This window comes from Netta rufina, assembly GCF_964035555.1.
Source record: "Netta rufina genome assembly, chromosome: 4".
Lineage (NCBI taxonomy): Eukaryota > Metazoa > Chordata > Aves > Anseriformes > Anatidae > Netta > Netta rufina.
Window position 1 is genome coordinate 71,891,071 of NC_140127.1, and position 27,255 is coordinate 71,918,325.

Genomic DNA, 27,255 nt, shown 5'->3' on the forward strand with positions numbered 1-27,255 from the left:
TATTATTATTATTATTATTATTATTATTATTATTATTATTATTTTATAAAACAGTGAGGATGATATCCACCATAACTCATAGGAAATTTGGAGTTTTTATCAGAACGTGCCAACGCATCAATAAGGAAACATCCATGGAACTGCTGTAGTTTCAGTGGTCAGAAAAGAGAGAAGAAGGAATAAAATGTTATTTGTGAAGTTGCTATTCATCCTAGCTAGATTAAAACCACAGACCAGTATGGCATATCTATTAATGCTAACAAATGTCATTGTTTTGATAGGAAGACATATCCTTAAGCTCAGTATGGACTTAACTACCCACAAAAGTAGATTATCACAAACTTCACAATAATAGAAATTGGACAATTTTAGTGTGGTGAAACTGACACATATCTGTCAAAAACTGTGTCCTTAAATTTCTCCAATATAAGAAGATTCCATAGGAATCTTGAAGTCATTCCAAGAGGAATGACTTCACTCTCTCTTGAAGGCCATGGCACCGAGTGTGGTTGAGACATGGCTAGGAAGAAACATGACTTTGCAGGCTTTGACCACTCTTGGCAGCTGGAATCATTCCTGAGTACAGCTATAGCTTAGAGCTGAAATGACACCACTGATAATACTAACTATGGTGAAACTGCTGGAAGGTTAATAGAAATGTGAAATAAAATGTATTAATGTTGCCACTGGAAAGATTATTAACATAAATTAATTTTAATTTCCTACTAGGTGGCAAGCAACCTATAAAACTATATATCAAATTACTTTGACAAGAAAAAATCTGGGAAACTAGAACCTGTGATTGATTAAGCAGACTGTGATCCAAGCAAGATCAACACAACTGAGGTCTCAATGCTGTAGTGGGTTTAGGTGTACCTGAGCTAGCTAGAACAAAGCTATGTCATGAGCAATAAATGAACATAAGGGCTTCACAACTCACAATCCAACACGCACACCTCAGCAGCTACAGTGAACTTTGTGCCTTGAGTCCTTTACATTATCATTATTTCAACTATAAGAGGGCTTATTTATGGCAAAGCATACAAGCAGCATAAAGAAGTGGCCCTGTCTTTATGCCTACCTCTCTTCTAAACAACAATCTCTGCAAACTTAAATCTATCATTTTCAAATTCAGCAAGAAAAATTGACCTGTCTGTTTAGCCCAATGTGGAGGTAAAGCTCTGTTCAAGAAGTACACTTGAAATAACAAGCTTTGTGGCCTTTATTAGCAAAAAGGTCATTGATGGTTTAATGCCCAGTTCCCAGGTGTCACATTAATGAGTATAAACTCATTTAAGAGATTTGTGATAAGTAATTAGGCTACTGTACAACTGTTTCAGCATATTCCCCATATCTCCAAGGGCAAGCAAGAAAGAAGGACTGATTTCCTCTGTGAGCAATAATGACAGTCAAGGGGACTCATTACTGTTTTCTGCCTGGGTGTACTGGTGAGCTGGTTCCTTCCACTCGTACCTGCCATGGTGTTTGTTAAAGCCTAGTGAACTTTAAATGAGAATAAACCTTTATTAATGACAGTTACAGAGGATTTCAGGGCCATTGTGCCTCGTTATTTGTGTACCATGTAGCTAAACTGAGTATGAGTCACAGGAAGCCAGGAAAGGTGTGTGTCACCCATATCTGTAGGGCAAGAACATCTGGGTCATAGAGTGAATCCAACAGGCATGGGTATTCCTTAGAGAATTAAATCAGAGTCAGCAGAACAGCACAATTAGCTAGAAGAAGCAACACAGCACCTCTTTTTCTGCAACTACCATATGTTATGAATTTCCAGCCTCAAACTGTTGCTTTGGTGTGACTGATATTGGTACTCACACATTGCCCTTTGAGAGGCACTGGGCTTCATGCAGCTGTTTTCTCATCAGATAGAGCTTTCTGTACACAGTGGGTGATGAGCAATCTGGTCCGCTATTTTCCTTCAGTTCTAAGCTTGGAGTTGGTCAGGGCAGTCGAGGGTGTTCATGTTCCTTTCCATTGCAGCATGGCTCCACAGGCTTGACCTCAAAACACTGGAACTTGTGATTGAAAAAAAGACAACACAAAGTGGTCAGACTCAGTGCCTTTCAACCCTCAATTACAGACCAAGAAAAGTGAGATTGTAAATCAGAAATTTTTCATTTTGCCTCAGCTGCTGCTAAAAGACAATGAAAATGTGATGTGGTGTTGAGGAATTACTTGGGATATCTAGGACAAATATACTGAGTTCTCTTCACTTGCTGTGATGATATCAGTGCAGAATAGTTATCCAGTCAAGTGAGATTTAAACCTGTTTTGCATTATAGCTGACTGGAGGCAGTAGCTGGTGAATTTGGGCAGTTGAACTTCAGCTGAAGTATTTACAGCTTGTAGAAAAATGTCTGACATTTGAAAGAGATGTGCAGTGTTTGAAGATCTTTGATTTAATGTGTTTTAAGAGATCCCTAGATGTAGATGCTTTGAAGTTAAGATCCTGGGAGTTTTTAAGTTGTAGGATTTGTTCAGTGATTGGGAGTGAGTTCTTTTCGATTAACATATGGGAACTTTTCAGTCTAATTGATTTACAGCTGTACATTATTTTCATGTTGGAGAGAGATTTGATAAAGGCTCTAGAAGGCTATGTATGGTACTTTTGCAAAACTTAGCTGTAAAGAAAGAAAAGTTCAGTGGTTAAGGTGGTTAAGGTGCTACCAATTCCAAGTGACACCCAATTCCAAGTCCATTTATTCTTTAAAAGGCTAGATGGATGATAGTCCAGTAAGTCACATCATCTCCATGTGTATCTACTCTTCATGTGAGACATGCAAGGTTAAAATGCACCATGGAAATGAGGATTACATGAGTCATAATTGAATCACAGAATCACAGAATTTTCTAGGTTGGAAGAGACCTCAAGATCATCGAGTCCAACCTCTGACCTAACGCTAACAATCCCCACTAAACCATATCCCTAAGCTCTACATCTAAATGTCTTTTGAAGACTTCCAGGGATGGTGACTCCACCACTTCCCTGGGCAGCCTGTTCCAGTGTCTAACAAATCCAGAAAATTGAATCCAGAAAATATACTTCTGACAGCTTTTGGTCACTTTATTCTCAGCCCAGGCTCATTAAATCAACATGTCCATCAACATAATTCTGACTCTTTAACCCCTAATGTCTGGAGTGATTGATTCAGTGAACACATTTAAAACAATATCCTTCTGGTTGGGTAATCCAAGGGATTACTGTTCAAGCAGTACATGTTTTTCAACAATCATGCATATATTTTCATGTTATGTAAATATTACACAGATACTTTAATAAGTATTAGCACTAATGGAGACATGGTGAACATTTTTGCTGAAAGCAGTGTATGTTATTTCTACTGTCCCTCTTTCTCTCACTCACTCTTCCTCTCTCCCTTACTTTCTTTTCTGTATAATAGGGGTTCTCACATACTGGGTTTATGACCAAAGTTGTCAGGAATAATTTTCAAACCTAGTTACATATAAAGTTTTATATGTATATGGAATTAATATTAGAAACAGGGCATATGGTTTCTTCCTGATGTCATCTCACTTAATGATAATTGCTTTTTAAAGATCTCTTTGGCTAGAAGTTGCATTAGGACTACTGCAGTATTCCTGAAATTCAATTTTTTTTTTTTTTCTATAATCTCTTCAAATCTGTGATATTGTTGATTCTTCTTGTTCTTGTTCTTGTTCTTGTTCTTGTTCTTGTTCTTGTTCTTCTTCTTCTTCTTCTTCTTCTTCTTCTTCTTCTTCTTCTTCTTCTTCTTCTTCTTCTTCTTCTTCTTCTTCTTCTTCACTTTCTGTCATTTGGAGTTAAAATAAAAAAATTGATTGGTGTCAACAGCAAAAAGTATGAGTAACAGAAAAAACCTGAGGATTTTCAGACATTTTCCACTTCTTCTTTTTTATTTCCGCCCCCTTTCCTGAAAGTCTGACCATCTTCTTTTGTTTCTACCTGAGAGAATGAAGTCTCCAAAGCCATTTGTTTCTGTCAGGCAGCTCTTCAACCATGTAGAGATGAACACTCTGGACATATGTTGGAATTTAGGAACAAATATTTGGCAAATGGAGGCACTTCCCTGCTCTGTAGATGTATTTTGGCAGGGGTGGTGTGAACTTACTGGCTGGATAAAACAGCTTTTGAAAGCAAAATATTTGAAAATTTATGAGGAAGAAATTAATGCTAAGTTCAAAATTACTAAAGCATACACCTTCAAAACTAGTATGCACTGGTTGTGTCATTATAAAATTGTCAGATCACTTGTTTTCAGCATCTAACCAGATTAAGGAGCCTCTGGTCCCCACATAATGAATGGAAAAACAAAAAACAAAACCAAAAAAAAACACCACCACCACAGCAAAAACAGCCAATTCAGAGGACTAAATTTAGAAGCGTGAAATAGAAGGCAATATAAAGCATCATAGTCAAAGTCCAAGACAGGTACAAAATGTATTATGAACTCTACAACAAAACTAGTTTAACAAAATATCATCTTTTGTTCTTAAAGTCTATGAATTCACTACCCTGTTCATGGAAGGAGATCAGCTGTTGCTCATGGATGCTGGATCAATGCCATATTCAGTTCTCATGTAAACCTAAAAAAGGAGCTGAATGAATGCAGGACTTATTTGTCTTTAGCATGGGGCTATTTTACCTGTAAAGCTTATTTATTGACTAAAAGAGGCTCAGTCTTATGTAGCCTTTTTTTTTTTTTTTTCACAGTAGAGTTGCCTTTAGAAGTTCAGTCCTAAACCAATCTCTACCATATTTCCATAATTAAAATTCTGTTTTTGTAGACGTTTCCTTGGCATTTATATGAAATGGGAAGTTGTGTGCAGAGCACTGACTTGTATATATATGAAGAAATACACTTGAGAGAATAGATGCATTTATAATGTTGATGACAGTAAGAGAAATTTCCTGCTCAGTTTTCCTCTCAGATTGTTATTTATTTTTTCCTACATCACTGAAACAACACTTTTTCTTTACCATCCTCACCCTTCCCTCCACAACCAAAAATTAACTTTAGATTTTCGTTCAATGTTTTTCTGTACCATGTTTGTAAAAACTCTCTGTCTTAATGGTACAAAAGAGTTTTGCTTTGGTAGTGGGCCTTAAAGCTTGTATTTCTTGCATAGCCATAGCTGACATTTTCCATTGTTGCCCTAGAAAAATGTGGGGATATTCTGACTAATAGTTCTAATCAAAAGCAGGAGAATTTTTAGTTTTGCCTCATGTGCACTATAATTAATGATATTGGGAAGTGAGTTCTAACCCAAACCGTACATACATTCCGTAATATATGAACAAAGAGGATAAAATAACTGCTTTTATTTCTTATTTATGTATATAAATTAATTTCTTTTTGAAATCAGTGGTTTGGGTGGTAGCTTGTGCTGTCTTTTAGTGGGCAGCTCAGTCTCTGTTAGAAGAGAAAATAGTACACTTCCCGTGAAAATCTGTAAAAAGTCACATCATCTGACAGAAGGCGAATACTCTGAATAAAGTATCAAATTTTGGGGGAAAATTTCTGTTAATGAAACAGTAGCAAAACTAAATGGGGAGGTGATACTCACTAGGAATGGAGTTTACTATAAGATACTTGTATACAAAGCATTAAGAAAGATATATCACAACTAGAACTGATTTTACCAAGAGAACTCTGACATAGCAAAACATGACAAGAAGACACCTCTGTAATCAATCCGGGGCAGTTCTATAATCAACAGGGGTGGAGATTCTACAATCTCTCTAAGTACCCCTTAGCAATGATCCTCACAATTAAAGTATTTTTCCTTAAATCTCATTACATTTTTCCATGTTGCAACTTGAGCATTTACTGTTATGTATCCTGAAATTTACTGGATCTGCTTCGAAAATTGTTGCAATGGCAAACCTTTCACAGAAGATCTCTGTCATGTTGTCCTAACCTTGGTGATACTAGTTTATAGCTACTCAGTACTATGTGTAAGTCTTTCCTCTCCTGAAAAAGAGGCATTGTTTGGAAGAAATAAGGTTTGCAAGTTTTTATTATGAATTTATTATGTCACTCTCTAGGGAAAACTAGTTTTGGCTGGTGATGAGCAATACTTTAAGATTATGCAGCCTTCTACCTTTTCAGAAGACATTACTTCTAAGTAGTATTTTGGGCAGCAGACTAGTATTGTAAATATTGCTGCTATATAAAAGTAATTGTGTCTGACTCTGAAAAAAAAACAAAACACTTTTGTATTTAATATTCATTTCCAACTCTGTTGCAGATATAGATCCTGTACTACATAGAAAAACCTTACACTAAGGAATTACTTCAATACTAATAAGTGTGTAGGACAGAAGACATGTGGCTGTATCTTTCCTAGGGTAGTCCCAAGGAAAGCTGATTCCTCATTTACTAGTTTTTTGTAAAGCTTCTCTTCTGTAGTAGTGAAACAAGGTTATTTCAGAGGTGGCATAGAATTGTTGTATACTTCTCACACTGTGAATTTTTTCTATTATCACTTCCTCCAAAGATTTTCCTTATCTAAGATCACAGAAATGTTTTGATGGTCTGTTTCACAGTGCCCATAGCAACAGGAGTTTTTATTGGCATTTAAAATGCTCCCCTTTCACTTAAGTATGAAGAAGGAACTACCTCAGTTTCCCAGTTTCCCTTCTCTTCTGTTGTACTAGGAAAGAAGGGAACAATCACTGAGATTATGCAAAATAAGGTAACTTCACAACCTGCGAAACCTTTCACAATCTTGTTAAAACAGAGTTAGAAACAGTCTGTCTGAATGAAAGCTCATCTATACATCTGAAAGAAAAGAAGACCTCTAAACTGAGCACTGCAACCCTGGCTCTTCACAGCATAGAGGACTAGCTGCAGACAGGAATGCTCTGAACATGCCAGCTGTCTTTCTTATCTGAAATCCAAGATAATGTTGTGTCTTACCTTCATTTGCTTTCCAAAGTTCTTCCCTCTTATAATCCTGTTCTGGCTCAAGGACTCTGTTTGTAGTTAACAAAGAAAAATTGGAACAGCATAAAAAAGGAAAAGGAGAGGAAAAAAGTATTTTTCAAATCCATGATTATTTGGAGCTAAGGTATGTGTTGGGTGTATTTTCATGGGGAATTTAAAGTACAGGAGACAAGTAAAGGCTCTGAAAATAAGATTCAGATAATGTTTGTGATTCTTGTCACATAAAAACAATTCCACTTCATGGAGATTTTATATTTTGTTTGTTTCTTTGGTTGGTTGGTTGGTTTGGTTTGGTTTGGTCTGTTTTGGTTCAGATACCACACCCCTATTCTTTCCATACCTGCACAGTGGAAAACAAGTGCCTGTGTGTCATCTGCTATTTTAGACAACTGCAAGTACTGAGCAGATTAGAACCAAAATTATGTATTTCTGTGAAAGGAGGTGAAAAATGTGCATACTACATTGAAATTTGTAGTAAACTTCCTAAAGTTTCTCCTGAATGAACAAGACACCTGGAACTGATGTTTTTCTTTTCCCAGTGATCTTATCTAACGGTGTTCATTTCAGAAACAGCAAAATTCTGGGTATTCTTCACTCTCAGGAAAGGATTCTACCTATGTACTTATCATAGTTTCTCTCATCATGTTATGCCACTTGTCATTTTATTTAAATGTTACATTACTTTGCCTGATTTTTTATTCACCATTATCACTTCTAGGAGGCAGCTTACAAGCCTGCTAAAGAACTGCTGGATCTAGCAACAGACAGTACATACACATTGGATCAGAGCTGATAATCAAGGCAGGAAGGAACAAGTACCTGTAAAGAGTCTTGCTGTAAACATGGTGTATATTTGAGCTATTGCATGTGGTGAGTGAGACTGACAGCAAGCTGTGCTGCAGACATAAATTGAATCTCTCTACCATGCAGATTCAGAGTAGTATCTCGTTTCAGAATGTTGCTTAACTGGAAGTTAGCTGAAAGTTAAGCAGTTGAGCTACTCTACAGTCAACCATATTGTGGTTGCAAGCGATGTCCAGACAACCACACACAATCCCTGGTGTTCTTGCAGAATCAACATCTTGTGAAATGACTTTGCACAGCTACGAGAAATATTCAACATCATCGCTCTTCATGCAGGACACAATACACAAAATTAAAGTTTTTCTGCTTTTAAGCTTTCTGCTGCTGTAGCTTAAATGATACCATTTACTCACAAGCAAAGGAAAGGTCTGATATCTTTCCAGTCATTTCTGTATTTTACAGAGACATCCACTCTTTTTGTGCAATAATTATAGTGATCACGTTTTTTTTTTTTTGTTTGTTTTTTTTTTTTTTTTTTTTTTTTTCAAAGGAATAGAATATGGAACTTTAATGAGAGTAAAAACTTTTCTGATGAAGGGGCAGAAAGGGAATGAAACTTTTAGAATGGATCATGCCTGTCTGGATGAGAGCTGGAGTGCTGGAGTGGAAGTTGAGTCATCCTTGTATTCTTGTATTCTCTAATTAAAATTTTTCAATGGTTGATGAGTTTCTCCCCATGGATTTGTTTATGAGTAGAGAGTGGCACACACTGCAGAGAAACAAGGAGCTGAAATTTGTTTTATTCAGCTTCAGATTAAGATCTTGTTGTTTACTTTTTTTTTTTTTTTTTTTCAAATGGACAGAGAAACAGGCACTTTTAGGATTCAGATATCTAAATGGGTCAGAGAAATGGCTTCCAAGAAGGGCCCATTTATCTCCACTGATTAGAAAGCAAGTTCAGAGAGCAAGCTCAGTTTCATATGTTTTTCATGAGACATTCATGTTAAATGAGGAAAATCCCAGTCTAGTTCACCTCTGGCTTCCAACTACTTGTCAGAGAGTACACCTCTTTCACAAAATTAAAACTTCCCTTTGACATGTGAACAGGGAGAAGCTGAAGGGATGAGAAGTGTATGGTCACCTGGTTTTCATGGCTGCATTAACCCATAAGAAAAAATAAAGTGGATCAAGTGCTCTCTCTCTCACATTTGGGTACTTTGTCTTAATATTTCTTCTGTATCTTGTCCCATATGCAAATGTTATATAAGTGGTCTTTTTCAGGGTTTATTTCAAAGCTAAATTTGATTCTAGCTAAAGTTTTTTTTTTCATCACCCTCTACACACTTCAGAAGTGACATATTTTGTGTTTATGGGAGTTCCTTCTCCCAATAACTCGTGTGATGGCACAAACATTGAGACTTATTTTGTATAGAACATTGTTGCCAGAAGCCTGATCTTAAACTTTCCTCTTAAATAATTTACTGTTCACTTAGATAAAAAAAAAAAAAAAGCTTGTGTTATAAGTTAACAATGTTGGTATGGAGCACTGAGGTGTGATTAACACCCAAGATGAAGCTGGCTTGGTAAGTTTAATTTTGTTTCTAGCATGCACTGGTAAGACATTAAATGCAGCCAACTTCTTAAGAAGTGGAGAAGGGAATGAATTAAAGAGAATCAGGCCATATTTTAACATTTTCTTAAGGCGTTTCATGTGTTTGGAAATTTATCTGTTGAATATCAAATGATGACCAATCACATCAGTTTCAGTGGGAACAGGGACACATCCTGAAGGATCTAAGTCAGTGTGGTCTGTCTGTAGAAGCTGTAGAAACTTTTGAAGGTACTTGAGTATTCCTTACTAACCTCAGCAACATCATGTGTGGAATAAGGATTAGCTGGATTAGCTCCGAAGTGCAGATGCTCCCCTTTGGTAACTACTTTGTACAGCTCCAGCTTTTCTAGCATGGAGTTAACCTCCTCCCATTGTGTAGAAAAATCAGTGTAAGAGCTGGGCAGTTCAAAAGGCAAAACAGAACTCCACCCTGGCTTGTAAGAACCAAAAATTTGTAAGAAAGGAAGCATTAAATACTCTAACATATGGGGCAACTTACCAGGGTATTCCACCCTCCTGCAGATACATCCTGGAACAGTTTAATTCAGTTTTCAATTACTTTCTGAGAAAAGTATAACAAGCAGCTGGGACTTCTGATCTATTTTTTATTGTATTATAAAAATAAAATACTCAGAATTAATATTGCAACACACAGGAATGATTGTCATTTAAAAATATATTAGACATAGTCAGGATTATATCATCTTTATATTATCTCCTGAAGTTTCTGCTGTGCTGCAGAGGGGGCTTGGAAAACTCTGGAAATAAGGCTGCCTTATGAAACTAGTGACATAAACCATATCGTGCTTATGCTCCAAATGTTGGCCGTGCCTTGGTATTTTATGAGTTGAAAAAAATTAAAGACCAAATGAAGTAACTAAAAAGAAACTGTGGTAAATTTTCTAACAGGACTGCCCCACCAATGGCTGCTCTCTGAAATCGTAGAATCATAGAATATTCTGAGTGGAAGGGGCCCATAAAGATCATTGAGTTCCAACTCCTGACTCCACACATAACCATCCAAAAATTAGAACTTATGTCTGGGAGAGTTGTCCAAATATTTCTTGAACTCCATCAGCTTGGTGCTGTAACCACTTCCCTGGGGAGCCTGCTCCAGTGCATGACCACACTCTTGGTGAAGGACCTTTTCCTAACCCTCAGCCTGACCCTCCCCTGTCCCAGCTCCATGCTGTTCCCTTGGGTCCTGTTGCTGTCCCCAGAGAGCAGAGCTCAGCGCCTGCCCCTCCGCTCCCCTGGTGAGGGAGCTGCAGGCTGCCATGAGGCCTCCCCTCAGCCTGCTCTGCTCTGGGCTGAACAAACCAAGGGACCTCAGCTGCTCCTCATCCCATTTTCCCCCTGTACTCGGCTCTGGTGAGGCTGCACCTCGAGTACTGTGTTCAGTTTTGGGCCCCCTGCTACAAGAAGGACATTGAGGTGCTTGAGCGGGTCCAGAGAAGGGTGACGAAGCTGGTGAGGGGCCTGGAGAATAAGTCCTACGAGGAGCGGCTGAGGGAGCTGGGCTTGTTCAGCTTGGAGAAAAGGAGGCTCAGGGGTGACCTCATTGCTCTTTAAAGATACCTTAAAGAAGGCTGTAGTGAGGTGGGGGTTGGTCTGTTCTCCCACGTGCCTGGTGACAGGACGATGGGGAATGGGCTTAAGTTGCGCCAGGGGAATGGGCTTAAGTTGCGCCAAGGGAGTTTTAGGTTGGATCTTAGGAAGAACTTCTTTACCGAAAGGGTTGTTAGACATTGGAACAGGCTGCCCAGGGAAGTGGTGGAGTCACCATCCCTGGAAGTCTTCAAAAGACGTTTAGATGTAGAGCTTAGGGATATGCTTTAGCGGGGACTGCTAGCGTTAGGTCAGAGGTTGGACTCAATGATCTTGAGGTCTTTTCCAACCTAGAAATTCTGTGATTCTGTGATCTTTCCCTCTAGACCCTTCACCGCATCTGTAGCCCTCCTTTGGATGCTCTTTAATAGTTTTATGTTATATTTTGGTGCTCAAAACAGGACTTGAAGTGTCCCCCCACCGACAGCTGCACCTGTGTGAAATACTTCACCAGTAGGTGTGCGCTGTGTTTGAACAGGCCCGGCCATGGCTGTGCTCTTGTTTTCAGCTGGTGCTCAGAAGCGCCTTGGAATAGGGCCTGGTGGCAGCATGGATGCACTGGTAAACATCCTGAATTGGTGGGTCACCAAGATGTAGGGAGCTGTTCTGGAGGAGATGGGGAGGGTGGTTTAACCTCAAGCCCAGCAAATTATTGGTTGTTTAGAGCATTAACTGTGCTTAGAAAGAGTATAATAGGCCAAGTTTTCACTAGTGATACCAGCATACCTTGCCAGGCTTCTGGTATATGTGGTTCTGATTTTAGCAAGAGAATAAAAGGCTTTTGATAGACATTCTTCCTTCTTCCTCCCCTCCTCCCCTCCCCCTCCCCCCAGTTCATCCCAAATTTCTCACATTACTATCTGATCTGATATAAAGACTATGGCAGCAAAAGTGGAGTCTAACAAGGGTTTCTACTGCTTAACTGTGAATCATATGTTTAATTTTTGTTTTGACCCTGGAAGTTGTTCTTTTTTCCACCTTTGGTATTTAATGTCATGTCCTCCGGAACCTGACACGCTTTGTTTTATAGAGCAGCACTGCTTTGTGTAGTGGAGGCACTCTATCTCTGCCCTTCGACAGCTTAAAAGACATCTGCAACCCCTTGCCATATTACAGACACAATAAATCAAGTACAATACAGGAGCAGAAGGCTAACAGTAAAATGGCATTGATTTCTCCCAGTGTTAAGAGGTTGGCAGGAGGATAATGCTGAATGCTGCGAGCAATGGTGAAGAGGTCCATCCAGCAGCAATGGCTGATCTGCAGCCAATGCCAAGATGTCCACTGCCAGATGCATCCCTGCTACCTGGAATCCTTAGTCAATGCACCCCAGACTGATAGGAAACATTCAAAAAGCTGCCTTTGTCCTTATCAAGCACAGAACAGTAGCCATCAGTAGCCATACTAGAGGTATTTCTGATTGGGCCCCTTTCCAGGCTCGGCAAAAAAAATGAAAGGGAGACAAAATGATCTCGTCATCTCTAAAAATGTTTGGATGCTAATTACACTAAATAGATGATTTTTTTTTTTCCCAGAAAATATATGGATTTTATTTTATCTTTTGGATAAAAAAGTATAGATGGTGTTAGCAGAACCTTGTGATACTCACAGAATAAATGTGGTTTCATGTTTGGAGCATAGCATCTCAAAATTACTTCTGTGAAGGCAGTTATGATGAAAACTTGATCAAGCTTTTAAGTTACCCTTGATCAAGGGTAACTTTGTCCCTAGCTCTGGTAAGTCTATTTTCAAGGCAAAGCCATTGAAAAGGTGGTAGATTCGTTACTTGGCTACTATAGTTTATTTTCCAAAACATCAGCTAATAGGAAAATTAGTGTTCAGGCATTAGAAATGCAGTATAGACAGGTCAATGAATATTTTTTTCCTGAAGATAACAGGCTATGGAATAGGAAGCATCAAAAACATTAGCAGAAACTAGTGTTTCCAGTAGGAAATGTTTCAGTTTTGGCATGAAGAAATTGATTTTGCCATGGATCCATAGTCAGACTGTGTGAGAATCAGATGCAAGAATTTGAAATTCTCACTTGTGTACTAGCAACTAAACTATATGTTTAACGATATTTGCTGATTAGGAAGGTCCATGTCATGTTTAGCACAAATGCTAACTTTACTGATTGGAATTGGGTGTTGCTGCATAGAAGAAATATGTTTGTGCATGCTGCAGTTAATTTATGATACTAATGAGAGAGAAACTAGTACAATGTGTAATGTATTACTTTCCTTGTTATGTTCCTTTTTGTATTGAATTCCGAGTGACTTCAGTTCAAAATTTAGTGAAAACATGTTTTCTCACACAATTCATTATAATACTTCAGCTATAATAAGTTTGTCATATTAACTCAGCAATACAAAGACCAATAAAAATGTTACCTCAAAACAGGGGTTTAATTTCCATGCAGCTGATAGTCAAATGTTGTTCTTCATCTGACAGAAACAAAATGGAACTGACTGGTTCAAAGATTCAGCATTAGAAAACAAAATGAGGCAGAATAGAAATCTGTGCAGGAGTCCTCATTTTAAGTCAATACTAATTCTCTTGTCTCTGAGTTGAAAGCATTTTGATATTTCAATATTGGAAACATTCATCTTGACAGTACTGTTAGCTTATTCTTTCAGGCAGCTTTCTAAACAAGGTGCAGCATGTGATTGCAAGTGAAGAAGTGATGTGTGAAGGATGCAATATGTTAGGTATATAAAGAAACAAACTTATCCTGCCATACTGCTAAAAAAAAAAAAAAAGCATAAAGGCATGGCTCCGTCCTCAATGCCTAGAGTGAAAATGGGTCAAAATTACTTTTTGGTTTTAAATAGTTCATATTTGAAGACATATTTGTAAGCCTGGGATTCATGAAAGACCATGATTATAGAAATAATCCTCCTTTCCACAGAAAAAGAGCCTCTAAAACTTAGGTTTTGTTTTACATGTTTTGTGGGCTTTGGAAAGATCTCAGCCTAAATATTAGTTTTCATATATAGTTCCAGAAGAAATGTATGTTGAACGTATGGTGAACATAAATAGCTGTTGGGATATGGGTATTACTACTTCTTATTTATCTTGCCTGGAGTAGGATAAAATAAACAGTAGTATTAACTATTTTGTCAAAAACTAGTGAACAAAAATGTCTATTATCAAAGAAACAAGACTTGGAGGCCATGTATCCATGTAATGAATTTCACTTGAAAGAGAACAGGATGGTGAGATAATGCTGTTTTCATCTTGTGGTTAGAGAGAAAAGGAAGTGTTAAATCTCCAGAGTTTGTCTGTTCCTGTACTTACTGATTCATCTTGGACAAATGACTTAAACTCCTTTTGTTAGACTTAACAACTCCAAAATTGCTGTAGGTGCATTTTAATGACTTGTGTAACATTTCATATTTTCACAAGGGAAATGTTACAAAAGCCTCAGCACACAAGGTAAGTACAAGTAAATTGAAATGCTGTCTAAAGTGAAGTAATGAGGAGACAATGAAAGTTGTACTGGAACCATTAACAGCATCTTTATTGGCACTGGAGAAGTTAATATTTTTCATATAAAAGATGAGCTTGTGTGAACGATAGAGCATGTGTTGAGACAGGAGAAAGAAAGTCATGAGCGCTAAAAATGCTCGGCTTGGTAGGGCAAAGCATAGAAACATATCTGAAATGAAAACAGATAGCCACATCCTTACAGTTTTGGGCATAAATAGTTTCTGCTACCCTTGTTGCTATGGGGCAGTGACACTGTTTTGCTGTTTCCATACCTAAGATAGTCTTTCTTCATTGCTATGCCTTTTTTTTTAGAAGATAAAGATTAGAAACAGCTTAATGTAAAACAATATCTCAAAACTAACAAGCTTCTTGAAAAAAAATAAACAAAAAAAAATCTTTCAGGAAACCTTGGCTTATCTGCATTTTTTAAAAGTTACATGTTGAGTCATGAAGTTAATGGCCATTAGAAAGCTGGCAGTATGTGAAAGGTGAAGGAAACCAAGGAAGCCTTAGAATAAAGCTGGGTAATAATGGCTAAAACAGACCAGGTTGTTCTGTGTGCAGAAACCCAAAAGGAAGAGGATCACCATAACTAAATTTCATTGCTATCATCGAGTACAGAATGAAAGGTGTGGTGATATTGACCTAAAAGCCACTGAGACTCCAGAAATAACTCATGCAACCTCATGCATTTCTTTTTTTTTTCTTTCTCTTTTTTTTTTTTTTTTTTTTTTAAGTTTGAAGTCTATACAGTCTGTGCTGAGCCTCTCTCCACGTCCACCCAAACAGATATTAAAAAGTCCTGCTGAGAACCAAAAAGCTAAGACTTAACTAGTGTTGATTACCACTTCTGTAGTGCTTGAGAGAGTATCATTTTAAGAGGTGGAAGAGAGACGATGTAATATCGGAAAGCTCGCAGAGCATTTGGAGTAGTTTAGCTTTCCCCTGACTCCAGCTGTGTTTCCTTTTCTCTTGCGGAAATCTCCAGAGCATAGTAGAAGCAGATGTCTGTAGCCACAGCTGTATTTCTGTATTGGCAGGAACCTAGCTATGTTCAAACAATTCCCTTAAATCCTTAGTGTTGTACAAAGCATGTGAACAATTTAATTCTCATCTAACAGCACTGAGACAAGTTTGTCCTCTGACCAAGTTAAGCACTAGAAGAGAAAAATGTCTGAACATTCATCTTTGTATGTGTTTAATTCACTATCAGAATTACATAATAAGCATTCAAAAACCAGATTGGACTAAAAGATCAGTTTTAAGATAAAGAAACTTGCTAATTCTTGCATAGGGCTAAAAGAAGCAATAGCAAGAACATATCATGAATTTGTTTTTTTGAATAGTTTTCTTTTATAGCTCTTGAAATCATCAAAACAGCTAGGTAGACTGAAAACAAGCTACCATTCACTATGCAAAGGCTACTCTGAAGGTCTGTGAATTCCTAAAATTCAGAGCTTTACCCACTGACTTTATTGAAAAAAAAAAAAAGAAACTCTCCAAGATCTACCTGAGCCTTATTTTTCTCTGCAGGCTGACATTGCCCCTGAATGCATGTTTCTGTTTCTAACATCACTCAAGAAATGTAGGGTATAGATTCTGAAGTAGCCACTTTTATCTCTCTACCTCGAAAATTTAGATTTATTTTTACAAGTAGCAAGCAAAATTAGTTACTTTTTTGTTGGTGGCTGTTTCCAGAACATCTCTGTTCTCTAGTCCATAACCTCCTGGAAATTGGAGAAGGTTCCCCGAAATGGTTGCTAATGGTCTATATATATTTGAGTGGAATATATCTGAGTGGATTGGTAGTAAGCCAAGCTGGAAAATAACATAAGACTGGTCAATAAGACAAGTCTTTGAATAAAACTAGTCCAAGGAAAAGGGAGAACAACAATTGTCTAGGTACACTTGTGTGTGAATATAGCTGTATTAGTTGCAATCTTTCCCTTGAACCCAGTTTCTATAGACTGAGTTCTTGCTGAAGCCAGATGTGCTCTCAGATACCCATCGCAGTACATGTATAATCAGTTGTAGAATAACAGTGGTGTCCTTAACAGGGTCCATAGTTATGGCCCGTTATGTTTATAGATATTTTATTTTTATTTATTTGTTTGCTTTTTTCCTGGGCTCCTTCATTCTCCCTACACTGATAATTCTAGTCTGATTATAGGTTTACCATTGTTTTTCCCTGGAGCTCCTAATTTCTAGGCTTGTGGCTATCTGGAGTATAATGGATTGGAGGAATCAGAAATGCTCTTTGATGGCTAACTCTCAGTAAACTGTGGAGTTCAGAACATCTGCCCATAGTTCTGAAGCACAGAAAAAAGAAAAAAAGGGTGTTTGGAGTCATTTCTGGTCAGAATCTGTTTTATGCCATGGTAAAAATTCATCATCTTCCAGCTCAGTGAGAATTTTCTCCGACTGGGAGTAGTCCAAAACTGGAAAATATGACCGCATGTTTAGGCAACAGAATTTCCATTTGATTTTTTTTTTTTTTTTTTTTTAACATAACTGAAGAAACCAGATATTCAGCTTGAAATGAACATGACAGAGGTGATGTCTTTTAATTCCTATTTTTATAATTTTTTTTAAGAGCAACCTGTAAAATACGGTCATGACAAAGAGTATTGCAAAGTAAAAGTTTTCTAATATAAGAGGGGAACTTTTTAGCTCTTCAAAACCATCCAGAAGCCTGAAGAATATTGATTTCTGTTGTGACACTGGAGCAAGAAAGACATAAGACAAAAGGTATTTGAAGAAAGGGAATCAGATCAATTGCTTTAACTTTTGCAAAGGTTAGTCAAAAGGTTTTTTGCTCTTCTTTACCAGGTGGTCTTGTGTCAGAAACACTTTTAAAGTATATTCTAAAATGATCCAGAAATAATGGCAGTTAAAGAGATTGATCAGTGTATGCAATAGAAAATATCTGGTCCCAGTGGAGGGTAAAATCTCTCACATACAGGTACTTAACAAGTCCAAAATAAATGTATATGTGAAAAATGAATAATAAACACAAATAGACACAGAAAAATGAATAAATAAACGTTAAACAGAAAATTGGATTTTGTCATAATAACATTGTACACATATGTCCCAACATGAATAAAACCTTTTGGCCCTGATAGTGTCCAACTGCAAGTAATGACAGAAAAGTATAAACACAATCACATATATAATACTCCCTAGTATCCTCCCTACCTATATACATTTGTAGTGTATAGACTTAATAGGTTGGGCATGGTTGCTATATAATTACATAATTCTCAATATATATATATTTGTTTTCTATAAACTTGATTGGTCTTCCCTTGAACCAACAGAACAATGTCAGCATTCGTAACTGTTGATGGGACTGAGACTCTCACTGTTTTGCATGAAGAACTACTTGTTTGTTCTAAGCTTGCCTCCAATAGGGTTCTTTCCATGCCCTCTTGGTCTTCTGTTGGAGCAGGGAGTGAACCACAGTGTTTGGACAGATAAATTCCATCCAAAAAGGTTGTCTGATACAGATGCCAGCACACTGAAAATGTCACCTGGTCTAATTCAGTTCTGTGATTAAGACAGAAACTAGACATAACAAGTGTTACAAATGTCTGTGCACAACGTCTCAGCTCTGTTTGACACTTCAAATGAGAATATAATAATTTTTCATACTTTACTGTATGAAGTACCATTTTGGTTTGTTTGTTATCTTTTCCAATTGTTAAAGAAGCATGATAGCCGTCAACAATTTTGCTTTCCCTAGGAACCTGATTATTTCAGAGAAGGTAGTGGTTAGAAGGTAATGTTAATTACGTGAAGTTTCAGTATCTAGCATTTCAGTTCTCACTTAAAGCTACATGTTGAGGTCAACTCAAGTTTTTAAAAAATGGTTTTCATGATGATGATTGGCTTCTGCCAGATCTGGCAATATTTGGGCAGAGAAATACCAGGACAAGCTGTAATTTTTGAATATAGGAAATATTTTTTTTACTACTTGCAGGTAAATAGTGCACAGAGGCAAAGATGGTCTTTATTTTGCATTTCCTTGTCTAGTGTCAGAAAGCAGAATTTTTACATGGGATGAAATAGACCCCTTGTGTTAACAAGTGAAACTTAGGTTAAAATTTAATTGATGTATTTCTCTGAGACTGTAACTTACTATTCAGGTGACAGCATATTGTCAAATATCCATATGTACTGGTTCTTCACTCTTCCTTGAAGATTTTTCTGTAGTGCATCATTCCTGACAAAAGTTGTTAGCCTGTCACTAAAGGAGAGAATAGAGTCAAAATATTAAGATTAAAGTTAAGAGTGGATAAATAACTTGCCACATATAATTTACCAAATGCAAGGTCTTGTACAAATTCTTGTACAATGTCAAATTAGTGTCAAAATATCTGTTTGCTATGCAAGTTTTTTTGCTAGTTTTTCAGTGAGTTTCATTTTTTCCCTCTCCTACTCTGCCTCTTTCTACCCCATATTCATAAAGCATATGTTTTCCAAGGAGCATTATACATGTGATACTGCAGATACGAACAAGATTTTTTAAGGGTATTTGTTAGCAAGATTTCTTAAGGGTATTTGCCCAAGACAAGTTTTACTGTGCAGACATTAATCAAGAGATCAATAAAAGTTATGATTTTCATACCCTGAAAACTGGGCACACTATATACTCCCATCTTTTGGAAATCAAGACCATTATTTTAAATAATAATTTCAACAATAGAGAAGACAATGCATAGGGATCCTAAATCACTAATCCTTTTTCTTTCTGAAATTCTTGACCACATACCAATTCACTTTTTAGGAGTGTCAGCTTCTATGGTGTGTGGGGATTTTGTGTTTAGGGATTAGTTTTTTTAGGGGTTCTAAAGACCAGACAGATTTGCAATTGTTGATAAGGGGAAATTAAAGAATTTTTTCCACAATGTATTTAGTGGTTGTTTGCATTACAGACACTTACAGATGTATCTTTTATTAACAGCTGACAGCGTACCATACAGGTGAAATCAGGTAGAAAATAACATTGCTGAAACTTTCTCAGTGTGAAGGTTACACAGTTAAAGGAGTTGCAGTGTTAGTATATAGCCTGGTAGTAGAAAAGTAAATTGAGACACCTCCTTGCTGTGCATGGGCCTCCTCTATTTCATCTGCTCTATAGGTGACCTCCTTCTGAGCTAAATACTCCTGCAGTAATGAATAATGTTGTGTCTTGCTGAAGATAAGACAGTGAAGGGACCTCTATTGTTGTTACCTGATATTTTTACCTGACATTACTTTTTCTAATGTTGATGGGATTTTTGGAAAGAATTATCTTTCAAAACTATCAAAGATCAAATAGGCTATTATCTTCCTGTGATATAAATTGAAGAAAATTACTTTTTCTTGTGGGGTGGCTATTGTAGGAGGCAGTGATATTTGAAGGTTACCTGATTCTGAATCTTATTTGTTTATTTATTTATTTATTTATTTATTTATTTTTCCAATTGGAATCCCAGGCAAGACTCAGATCGAGGATAACATGTGAATGCAAACATGCGTATGATTACATTTTTCCAGCAGTGAGAACTTTTTGTGGTGTCATTTGGACTTTAAATGAATGCAGAATGATTGCAATATGTAAGCCTCTAAGACATGTACTGCTGCTGTTAGATCGATACCAAAGAGATGTGACACAGTTTTCTCAACATTCAGAGTTGGAGTTGGCTTTGTGTGGTCATTCAATGATAACAGATACTTGTAGAAAGGCCTCAGAACTTAAGTTTTCTATACCTGCTTCAACGGGTTTTAGGGGCTACATGTTAAGGCCTTGTTAAGCACTGTCTTTTGGATCTCTTATTCCTCTTCTGCCAATACAAATTCTGACCCCCAAGAGCATGGGAGCTGTGTTAGCAACTTTCAACACAGTTGCTGTGTTTGAAGAACTAATAAGTATGTTTAAGACTTTTGAGGTTGCATCCTTTAATATTCAAGGGTTTTCATTATTATTGACTTTAGCAAAAGAGAAAAACGCTGCATGCACCATGGCACCATAAGACCTTTCTTTTTCCAAGCATCTCTTCTCTGATTCCACTCTCCTACCAGCTCAGTTTCAAGCTCACCTGTGCCTCTGCTTTCATGTCTTGTCCTTTCTCTTTCACAATCTACTACCATGCTGCTAGTGCCACAAAACATCAGTTGCAGTTGGAATGGTTGAAATAGGGCAGTATGTGATTTCTGTGCATTTCCAGTAGGGTAGTACTGGAGTGTTGACACTTTGCAGACATGATTCTAACAAGGTTTAATTGTCAGAGTGAAGTTTCTGTATCTTCAGACTAGGACTCTTAAACTTACATTTTGACAACTGTTACAGTAAAATCAGTCTGAGTGGTAAGCTTTATCATGCCCAAGGGTCTTCAGTATTCCCAGTCTGTTTTGGGGAGTCATAGCTGCAGTCAAGCTTGTAAGGTTTTTCTCTGTTATCAGGAGTCTAGCTGTCCATAATCCAAACACAACAATGCACACAAGAGCCCTGCTGTTCCAGCTTGGCCTACAAGGCAATGTTTTTAAGACCTGAGCAAAACTGCATGCTAAGAAGATGCTGCCATCTTTCTTCACATAGAGTTAGAAATTTTGAAGAAAAAATATGCAACAAGGTAAATAATGACATGTCAACAAATAAGATATTGGCTGTTTGCCTGGAGTTAATGTTTTACTTTTATAATTACAATGTAATTATGTATGTATTACTTACATATATAAATAAAAGACACTCACCAGAGATGAAGGACCTGAGATAAACTAACAATTTCTTAGCTGGGTTTAACATAATTACAAGGTGAAATAAGTGGTATTCATAAGAGACCTGAACATCACTACAAAAACTAATGCATTATTGATGATAATCTCTAAGATGAACCATTGCCTCTATTTTTTTCTCTCAATCTTTCTCATTTCAGTGAAAATTTGCCTTAAATTCTTAAGGGAAAAAAAATACTTATCTTTATTTTTGAAAATAAAAATGCTCTATTTAAGAAGCATGCAAATAAAAGCAGTTTTGCCGATCTATATTTCCCTTGTAAATCATAAAGAGTTAGGCTTCTTTGGTTACTATTTTGGTTACTCTATTATTTATTCCTTTAGAAGTGAAGTCCATATTGTTATTTACTGACTCTATATGACGCTTGAAGATAACGGGTTTTCAAAGGCTAGTTCTTCCTTTATCTTAACCCAGCAATTTAACTCCCATATTTGTATCTACTGGACATTAAATTCATATGAGAAAATAGTGGAAGACTGGGATATGTGATGTTCCTTAAACTCGGCACAGGCTGATTCTAAGAAATATATAGATGGAAAAAAATATAGAGAAAAAATATATATGTATAGAAAAAAAGCTACTAAACTGTACTGCAGGGCCCCCTAAACAATGGCTATACTTTACTTACTATTGATTCATTAAAAATTTAGCTAAAATACATATATTTAAATAAATATATATATATATAAGCTCCTAAGAAGGAAAATAAAATGAAATATCTGGAATTCTTCCCAAGCAAGCTGCATTGTCCTTAACCTTGGAAGTACTTAACAAATTTGGAAGGAACAACTGATGATACAACTGATGATATTGCGTATATCAATAAGACTAAATGTATAAATAATGGATAATGTTTCCTGCTTAGAGTTCTTTATTATCCACAGTTCTTTATTAACCACACTCCAGATCAGAGTTATGGTATTATGAGCACAGTGAGTAACAACCAGATTTAAAGTGTTATTTTTAGTCTCTTTACTACTCCTAATCCATTAACTGAGCCCTGAAAGCACAAGGGCAAAGCATTAGCCAAAGTGTCCCCCCTTAGCATTAGTGTCCCCCCCTTGTTGTTTTTTTCTTTTTTTCTTTTTTTTTCTTTTTCTTTTTTATTTTTCTTTTTTCCTTATTTTTTTTTCTTATTTTTTATTGACAGGGAGAAGCTGAAGGATAAATCTTTTATTTGAGCAGAACTAAGAATAAGGTTTCATCTGTGCTTGGATTTTCCCTACTGATTTCAGTGACAGAAATGTTAGGCCACTTGTAATTGTTTTCAGGTGTATATTATTTACAGCTGTAGCTGAAGACTGCATTGGGGATAATTCTACAATTTACTGCTCAGCTTCCTTTTCTAGCTATTTTTCCTCTGTCTGAATGTGGCTCTTGGAAAATAAATAAGTGTATGACAAGGGTGTGCGCTTTTAGAATATGTTAGTTACTCAATCAAGGTGTAACTTCCACATTAAAACAAATCCTTCATTCCATGGTTCTTTTGAGACAGTTCTGTTCCTGAGCCAAATGGGCTGGATTATTTACAGGATATATATATTATGCAAACACAAAATAAATACCATTAACTAATACCTGAAAGTCTTATGACACTTTTGTTTGTTCTGTGCCTCTGTTAATGTGTTACCATGAATAAAGCATATACATGTAGGAGCAGCAGAATTACCACAGTAGGAATTTCAGTATCCCCCAATGTTAGAAAAATCACAGAGTCACAGAATTCTAGGGGTTGGAAGGGACCTTGAGAGATCATTGGGTCCAACCCCCCCAGAAAGGCCTAGGAGTTCTGTAACATGACAGTTCTGTATTATTACACAGAATCACACAGAATTTCTAGGTTGGAAGAGACCTCAAGGTCATCGAGTCCAACCTCCAACCTAACGCTAACAGCCCTCCACTAAACCATATCCCTAAGCTCTACATCTAAACGTCTTTTGAAGACTTCCAGGGATGTGTGGAGTCCCTTGGGAGGTGGTTCTGAAGGGCAGAGGGGTCCGGGAAGGCTGGACGCTCTTCAAGAGGGAAGTCTTAATGGCGCAGGAACGGTCTGTCCCCACGTGCCCAAAGACGAGCTGGCGGGGAATAATTTGCCGAGGCGATCGGCTCCGGGGTAGACGCGTTCTGCAGCGGAGCGGGGGATCGGGCCAGGCAGGGCTAATTTTTTCCGGCATCGAGCCTACTTGAGGGAGCCGCCAGGACCCGGCAGCCCTCGTGAGGGAGGTTGACGAGGCGAAGGCGGAGCCAGCAGCGTCAGCGGCGGGCTATTTAAATCGGACCCACCGCCATTTCACTGCCATTTATATTTATATTTAAAAATATAAAGTATTATAAAATATATCTCTACCAGTGTGCTCAGGTAGCCAAGAAGGCCCGGAGCCGATCGCCTCGGCAAATTATTATTATTATTTTTCTATGTTCTCTCTGACTTTAATTTTTCACTTAGGCAGGGGTCCTATGCTAAAGCTGTGGTAGTTTTGAAAGTGCTACACTGAGCTACTGTCAGCTGTTTTAATAGTCTCATGTCCTGGGAACCTTTTACTCCATGACTTCCATATCATCCTGTTGATTTTTCTCCTCCTAAGGTGGTAAAGAAGCTGTTACCACCACTTCTCCCTGTCTCTCCACACTTATTAAAGCTTCCCTTATTGCCTGCTCCAGCCAATGTCTAGGCAGCAGAACTGAGAAGATTTAGACATGGTCAACTCTGCTCAATTTCAAGCAGTTCTATCCTGTGAGCCTGGCTGTGGCTCTGCTGTTGCCCATTATTCATAAAGACATGAAGATGCTCACTACAGAACTGCAGGCAGAATGATTTGTGGCCCCTTTATTCCACCAGTTGTTCACAAGATGATTTACAGAGTTGGATTCTACTGAGCTTAACTAAAGGTGGGGGAGATGTAGGCTTTGTTATTTAAGGCAGTACTAAATAAAGGCTGCCCAACGGGTGCGTGAGCTGGACTAGCAAGTAGCCATGCAAGGGATAAGACCATAGTTAATTCCTTGCTTCCCATGTGCTGCCAGGGAATAGTTATTAATGATCTGGACTCTCTGTAAAATCTTCTTCCTGGGATAGCTCCTGAGCTGATCCTATGCCATTCACTGCCATACTCCTTGTTCTCACAGATGCATTCTTATTTAAGGAGAGAGCTGTAACTTCTTGTTCCTTCACCCACACGTATGATTCGCTCAGGTGACAGTCTAGTTCAGTCTAGTTGTTTGACATTGTTGGTATATTCTTAGATACTACAGGTATTTTGAAACTTTTTTTTTTTTTTAATTATTTTTTTTTAATGGAAGATCTGTTTGCTGCTTTTCATGTATGTAATTTTCACCTTGAAGAGCAATCTGTTGTACACTGTTGTACATATGCTGTTCAAGGTTCTTCACTTTGTATCGAGTTGGGCTGACTTTGTCTATTGATTTGAGTGCATCTTCTTGTAGGCACGTTCTTTCCATCCACTAGACAACATGTTTTATTACTACTAGTTAATGTAACATCAGTACATCCAGCACTCTAATGTAATAATAAAAATGACAATGTCATAAAGAAAGAATGTTTTAAAGGTAAAGGGGTCTTTGTGACTTATTCAAATGCAGCCTGACACTGTTCTACGTTGGTGACAGGCACACTGAAGGGCTCAAAAAGAAGAAAAAATAGGAGTGGAAATGCAAGTATTTTAAAGGGAAGAAGTTTCTCAACCAGTACCAACAGGCAGAACAGCAGTATCCTGAAGGAGCTGTGTATGCCCCAGAATTACAGAATCACAGAATCACAGAATTTTTAGGTTGGAAGAGACCTCAAGATCATCGAGTCCAACCTCTGACCTAACACCAACAGCCCCCGCTAAACCATATCCCTAAGCTATACATCTAAACGTCTTTTAAAGACCTCCAGGGATGGTGACTCCACCACTTCCCTGGGCAGCCTGTTCCAATGTCTAACAACCCTTTCAGTAAAGAAGTTCTTCCTAAGATCCAACCTAAAACTCCCCTGGCGCAACTTAAGCCCATTCCCCCTTGTCCTGTCACCAGGCACGTGGGAGAACAGGCCAACCCCCACCTCGCTACAGCCTCCTTTAAGGTATCTTTAAAGAGCAATGAGGTTGCCCCTGAGCCTCCTTTTCTCCAGGCTGAACAAGCCCAGCTCCCTCAGCCGCTCCTCGTAGGACTTGTTCTCCAGGACTTGTTCTCCAGGCCCCTCAACAGCTTCGTTGCCCTTCTCTGCACCCGCTCAAGCACCTCGATGTCCTTCTTGTAGCAAGGGGCCCAAAACTGAACACAGTACTCGAGGTGCAGCCTCACCAGAGCCAAGTACAGGGGGACGATCACCTCCCTAGCCCTGCTGGTCACACTGTTTCTGATACAAGCCAGGATGCCGTTGGCCTTCTTGGCCACCTGAGCACACTACTGGCTCATATTCAGCCGACTATCAACCAATACTCCCAGGTCCTTCTCCGCCAGGCAGCTTTCCAACCATTCCTCTCCCAGCCTGTAGCTCTGAATTACTTGCAAGATGTGTGAAAACTGCAAAGCCTGGTGCAAAGATGTTGGTGACTTAGAACTACATGAAAGCCCATAGGGTGGTGGTGGTGGTGGTGGGGATACAGGTAGCAGAGAGGAAGATGTAAGTAATATTGACTTTTTTTTTTTTTGGCACATATTCTTACTATGATGTCACCTGGACTAATCTGATCCTTAGAAGGGAGAAAAATTTTGTCTGAACTTCACGTGAAGGATCTTAAGGGCACAAAAAATAGTCTGTTTTGTCTTCCCTACTGCTGTGGGGTGGGTCCTAGGCCCTTGTGCCCTCTACTGACAGACATTAGCTGCCTGTCCTATTATCAAGGGAAGGAAGAGGGATCAGTGCCTTGAACCTTTTAAATGCATCTGCACCCTCTTCAGGGTTCTCTGTGTTACTGTTCTCTAGATACAATGCACAGCCTGGCTTTTTAAAGGCCAAAATGGAAACATTACATAGTGCTACTTCTCTCCATTTTCATTAAACAATTAGAAGTCCCCTGTGAATGTGGAGAAGCTGGTTTGTATATTTTTGTTAATGACAAGCAAATCCATTTCTGCTGCTTAAAAGAAAGTGCCATGGCATCAGTCTAGAATTAATTAAGTGAGTTTTAATACAATTCTGAATGTAATTTAGACCCCAGAGTCCTTGCTACAAGCTGCTGTTGTTGTGCAAAGAACACTTTTTTTCCCCCCAGTTTGGCACAATTTGTAAATTCCAGCATCTTAGGCTTTGCAGAACATAGTTGTACAGTCTGGCAGAGGGACAGCAAACACAAAACTAGATATTTTACCAAGCAACAGTGCTTTGACAATGCTGTGCTTGCAATCAATCCTACAAATGCTGCTGCCTGCTAATTTTTCTGTTCTAAACAGCAGCACCTGTCGTATGGGATCTACTGCTAGCAGAATTCACCTGCATCCTTACTATTTCTTCTTAAGTTGCAATATCTTTTTCAAAAATCCTGTCTCCATCTACTTTTTTAGTTTCAGTAGTAAATACAAAATCATGAGACACTGGTAATCTGCTGATGTCTGTCATTGGTGACAGTAAGAGTTAATGGGCTTGATTTGGGAAGTTTGTATGTTACATAAGAAAGGCCAAGCAACCCCTGCCAGTGTCCCTAAGGGGAAATACACAGCCACAGAATGGATGAGGTTGGCAGGGGCCTCTGGGTCCTTCTGCTCTGAGCCCTGCCCCAGCAGGGCCACCCTGAGCAGGGGGCCCAGCCCCATGTCCAGGTGGCTCCTGGAGATCCCTTAGGAGGAGCCCCCACAGCTTCTAGGCAGACTGTGCCAGGGCTCCATCTCCACCCAGCCCAGAAGTGCTTTGTGATGTTTAGGCAGAACTTCTTGTATTCTGGTTTGTGCCCATTGCCTCTTGTCCTGGCAGACCCGGAGACCTACCTGTTGTCAGAAGTGATCAACTACTTCTACCTTCTGTGTTTGTCTTTCATACAATTATTTATATGCA